Raw genomic sequence first — 6,000 nt, 5'->3', positions numbered from 1 at the left:
GTGTGTGTGTGTGTAGACTGCAGCTGGATCCATCATGAGCTCTGCTGAGTATAATGAGGAGTCAGACTCCATTGCTCATATGCAGAAAACACATTGGACCCATATGTATCCAGACAAGTAATCTCATCCACGCAAGTATTTGAGTAAATAAAATGTGTGCACACAGATGCTTGCCTATGTGTGTGTGTGTGTGTGTGTGTGTGTGTGTGTGTGTGTGTGTGTGTGTGTGTGTGTGTCCACCAAAAGGTTCACTTTTCATGACAAAAATGATGGTGGAGCAAAAATAATCAAAGGGGTGTAGTTCAGGATTTGGCCACCAGGTGACATGAAAGCAATGGTTGGCACAGACTCACATGGAATAAGACTGCTGAATAATGAGGACTGGAGCAAAGACAAAGTGAGGTTTCAGACAAATGTGTGTGTTTTTGCAACTATATCACTGGTGCCATGGCCATTCTCTTTGTCATAACTCATGCATTTGGTGCTTTGCTCTCATTTACTAAATGAGCTGGAAAGGGCTAACTGCAGCACCTAATGACTGAGAAATCTGTTCATTAGATGGTAATGAGAGAGAGAAAAATCACCCTCCACTTCCTTTCAAAAGTTGTGTGTTCGGCAGGGAGAGGAAGAGGAAGAGGATGAGGAGGGGGAGGGCATGCTCTCACCTGGCTTGTGGCTTTTATTTAATTTCTTTGTAGCTCTCCTGTACTTGCACTCTCCCCTGAAGCTTTCACTTATTTATTAACTCGACCATTATTGTGCCGAGTTGGGGAGAATTTGCTATTTTAAGGTTCTTGTATACGATACAGTCTCTCAACTGAATTCTCTTAGTATTGCTTTACAGAATGGCTTTCAGATATAGTCCTTGTAAAGCCTCCTTAAAGGGGAATACCATGTCTCCTTCCTACAAGCTGACAGTTTGGTCTGAATTAGTGAACATTTTGTTCCTGTCGCCCATAGCCAAAGACAAAAGAGAAGAGTTTGTACCACCCCTATATTTGTGAAATGACATAGATGTATATGTCTATGGAGTGTGCATACTAAAAGATGAAGCTCTCCTGGATGTAAATGTTCAGTTTAACAATATAAATCCACATAGTCAGCCTGTATTCAGTGTGTCAAGCACATCACATATTCGAGTCTTGGTTTCTAGTTTTCCTAAGAATAACATATGAGCTCTTAGATTAAGTACTATTCATTTTCTGTGACCTGCGTAATTGTGAAAACATTTTACGATGTTGTATGAACTACACATGCTTACCATTCTACACCGCAGAAAATAAACTTAGAAAATGTGTTTATTGCTTTCTGAAGACATATTCTCTTTAGTCATATGCAGATGGGTTCTGTTTTTGCTTTCCTACTTATTCAATCAATGGTTGACCAACTGGCCTGGTTGCAGTGAAATAATTATAGATTACAGTGGCTGCCAACTGTAAATCAATGTTTGAATCCAGATGTAATCTACAGTTCCACACACACCCTGCTGTGTGAAACATCCAATCTTCATTTCTGATGACTGTCTGTACTAAAATAAATAACCTAGATTATGAAAATAACATGCTCTTGTATGTCTTGTAAGCACAACACTGTCAAGTGTTTTGTGTAAAAACAAAACTCAGCATAATTAGGAGCGACCTGGGCCTAGAGAAATACGGCCTGTGGAGAAACTGAAACGTCCATCTGCCTGTGAGCCTGTCTGTCCTCCAGCTCACGAGTGCTTCACTTCACTTTGGCCTTTTACTTTGGGTGGTGTGAGGGATAAAATGGCCGATTAACAAAGGTGATGCAAAGTTCATCTCAGAAATGACCAAACCAGCCATGCGGCTTTAGACCAAGAGACACTATTAGACACTTAAGACATCAGTGCAGTCAAAAGGCTTTAGGCTTTGAACTCTTCCTTATCAGCACTTGCCACATTTTTTATTTTTACATTTCCCATCAGGCAGCATGCCATAGTGGGAGACAAGTTTTTCAATCAGGCAATGTGGGCTCAAGTGTCTCTCTGTTGAGCAAGGTGTGTGTGTGCGTGTGTGTGATGATTAAGTTAACACCTAACTCGTTTTACTTCATTTATTGCTGAGACGCTGACATGATTGTGCGCCAAGATGCGTAACGACGCACGGGCCTCCGAGTCAGGAGGGTTTTTCCTTTGATCTTTGGGCACATGGCACCGCTGGGACCGGGAGCGCATCTGACGCGTGAAAATCCAGTCTGCCGTTTATTGGCTCGTGAGGGGGGGTTTCTGTCCGCTACCGACCAATGAACGGGAACGGGAGCATCGGTGGCGTTTGAGCAGCATTTCGCGGATTCCAAAAGGTAATCCGGGATGTTGACGGATGGATCCGGACTAACGGGTTGACGGATGGACGCCGCTGAAGGATCCCGGTGATGCGCGAGGATCCCATCGACGTGAATAAAAGATGGAGTGGGGATTGTCATCGCAGCACCAGTCTGGGAGAGGAATTGAGAGGTAACGGCATCACCATCGGCTTTACAGTGTTACTGCAATATAGAGCCATTTGCTATTAATAGTTCAAATTATCATCATAATATTAATTAATTTAAAGTTGAATATTATCTGCTGATAATAGCATTGTTTGTTTTGTAATCATTGAATAACCTGCAGCCCATGTGTTAGTTATTTGTTGCTTTCATAGCTGCAGACACAATACACTGACACAATGCTTACGGTTCTGGCATTTACTCGCACAGTCACTATTGTGTTGTTGTGACAAAATCGTGAACCCGAATACCAACTGTTCATTTTGTGCAGTGATGCTACCAGAATGACAGCTGTCTACTAGTCTGGGTGGGGGTGAGCAAACTGTTTCCTATTCAGTATTGATTTATTGGCTGGATCTGAGCGACATCCAGTTGGCCTAGTGAAGAGGACTTGTGCATGTTTCCATTCAACTCCACATGCATTTGCATCCTATTGTATTTGTTTACAGATTTAAAATGTGAGATTGGTAACTTTGAGGCTATATGATAATTCCATTATGTTACTTCCATTGGGATCATAGCAGGGTCACTCTAAGGACACCATGCGAACAACATACATACCATTTACAGCTCACACATGCCAGACAGAGCAGGCGCTGACTACCTGACACACAGGATGTGTATTTTCTAACAAGGAGATGTGGTGCCTCTCCCTCCTTATGCATCTTATCTGCATTTCAAAGCAACGCAGTGAGGGCCACAGACACAGTGGGACCTCAACATAGAGAGTGGCACATGGAGCAGTAGGTAGGGATTTTATACATGGATGCTGGACTGAGTTAGATGAAGCTGAAAGGTGCTGTCCTAATTCCAAGCAATCCTCAATCCTATTTTAGAATTCAAAGAAGCCCTGCTTTGAAGTTTGATTTGTGGTGTTTCGCTTTCTATGACGTGCTGCTCACTTATTTTTTCAATTCTTTCTGTTTAAACGAAGAGAAGGTATGCGGTATAAGGTGGACTGCTAATTCACTCTATGGGCTGTAATGCCCCACTTCCAGCCCTCAAGAGAAAGAGAGAAAATATGCACTGCCTACTTTCCTAAAAAAGTGTGGTCTGACCTGTGGACTGTGCCTCGGTCTGTCTCAATCTCATTCCTAGGTTCACATTTTAAGAAAAGGGCATGGCTATAGGTAGGTCAGTTGGTGTTATTGCTTACATATCCCTAAAATCAGTAGTTAACAAGGGATGTATTTATCACTTATTCATAATTTCTTGCTATGTGAGGAGCGCCACCCCTGAAAATCATCCCTAGTCTGGACACCAGCAGTCGCTGTATCAGTCGTGGACGTGGTTTTGTGTTAGCAGAGGTTCAGTAGTGTTTGTCTAACCCGGGACCCAGCCATTCCTGTCCTGTACTTTGACCCGGTCTGCCCTCCTGTACCACCGGCCCCACTGTTCTTATCATTGTCATCACGTCACAGCACTAACCAGTCTGTCAAAATGTCACCAGACTTGACACTGGTATAGGCCTCTCTGTCTTTATCTATATGTATGACGTAACTGGCTTACCTTCTCAAAAATGGTACAACATAGACGATTTTGTCACTAGAGATGTATTTTCAAGGCATGTCTGTTGCACCTTTTCTGCCTGATGAAGATAGACATGTTTTGTATCTTGGGGTGGGGTGTGAGAGCTAATGGGGATCTCCCATCTCTTCTTGGGGGCAGTAACAAAGCTTTTGACGCTGCCAAAGGTGAAATACTTGCCTTGACATCACTGATTGAGGTTTGGCCAGAAGTGAAAGTTTCAGCCCATAGAGAGCAGTGCAGTAATGATTTTCTGTCCCTTCAAAGCGGATATAGGACTTAATTCGAAAAATGTTGAAATTAAGTACAAGATTAACGATGTTCACTATATAGAAGCCATATAACCAGGTTCACAGCTCAAACGTGATTTTACTCCTGATTCTCTCTTAAATGACCATTAATGTATCTTAGAGGGTACATTTTGGTAATTTGAGCCAAAATGTCACACTGGGTTATTGATTATTCATAAAAGTGGCATAGAGCAATGTGAGAGCCTACGAAGGGGGAGGTGGCATCATGCTTATTATTATTTCCAAATTTTAAATGCATTCTACTCCATTCTTGACTACAACATTTGGTGAAAATGCGTAGGAAAATAACAGTGTACACATGCTCACCATCCTCTGTGATAAAACTGAACAAATTCCCCACTGATTGGTGAAAAGGATGAAAATAGCAATGGAACACAATGATCCAAGCAAAGCACTGACTGTAATCACATTATGTGGATTTATTTGTATTTCGGTTTAGATTCTACATACATTTCCACAGTGATATATTTCAGTTAGACTAGCAGCAATACACATGTTTTTGACTCAGTTTTTTTCTTCCGTTGTAGAAACACCATTGTCACTGCAACTGGCTCTGACAGGCTCATGGCCCTGTAAACACATTGTATGTGTTGAGAGGCACTCATTAACAGCTTGTACAGACATGACAGAGTTAATTAGAGAGTTGCATCTCTCCCAGAAGAGGGAAGGTATACAAGCCCTGGTTCTAATCAGAGGGAGGGAGTGAGAGAGATAGAGAGAGAAGGAGAAGAGAGAGAGAGACAGACAGAGATGAGGACAGAGAGAGAAGGCCTGTGCCTCATTCACTCACAGATGGCCACACTGCTCGGTTGAGAAAGACTGAGAAATTACCACTAAATCTCATGTGTTGGATGCTGAAGTTGAAGAATGTAAAGCTGCTCTAGGCAAGATTGTTATGCAAAAAATACGCCCGTCTTATCGGCATAAATCACGAAGTTGGGCTGCAACAGACAAGCACTTCCCATCGTCCCTATTTCAGATGCTGTAGATTTGCTCTTATTGCCCAGATGAAATTCTGGTGTCGGGTATGTTCGCTGTCGGGAAATCTCCATCTCCATGCTCAGGAAGTGGCAAATCGATATAGAAAACAGCAGCGAGTGAGCGCTCTGTCCAGAGAAGGCTGGACTCACCAACATTAGATCTTTCTACTCTCTCGTCCCTTTGGTTTCCTTTGGTATAAAGCATCACACACCGGCTGGGTTGGTAAACATAAGCATGCTGTGTGTAGTTCAGTGACGTCACGTTTCATGATTTCTGGGTCCACAAAATTCAAACAGTTACCTCTCAATTTGGGGACTCCAACATGCAAAATTACCTAGTGTAGCTTTAAAGCAAGTATTTAGTATTTCTGAATCCAGGTTTAGGTTCACGTCCGTCACTCCGCTGTCACAGCAGCTGGTCCAGGGACAGCTGCATAAACACAGGAAGAGAAGGAAGTAGGGAGTGAGCGAAGGAGAGAGGGATGGAAGGTGAGATGGAGAGAGGGAAGGAAAGAGGAGGGATGGGTGGGGGAACGGTGCGAGCAAAGTGTAAGGTAATTAGAGGGTGTAGTGTACTGTCAGCAGACACCTCACCTCCCCCTTCCCCCTTACGTGTCTGTGCCTCCTTTATGTTTTCTTCTCTCTTTTCTCTCTTACTGTAACTCCCTCACTCCCTC

This window comes from Centroberyx affinis, unplaced genomic scaffold, assembly GCF_046629955.1.
Source record: "Centroberyx affinis isolate AG114_WGS23_722 - 3 ecotype Tasmania unplaced genomic scaffold, CSIRO-AGI_Caff_v1 ptg001715l_1, whole genome shotgun sequence".
Taxonomy (NCBI): Eukaryota; Metazoa; Chordata; class Actinopteri; order Beryciformes; family Berycidae; genus Centroberyx; species Centroberyx affinis.
The sequence above is the reverse complement of the archived record's forward strand: the minus strand, read 5'-3'. Positions refer to the sequence as shown.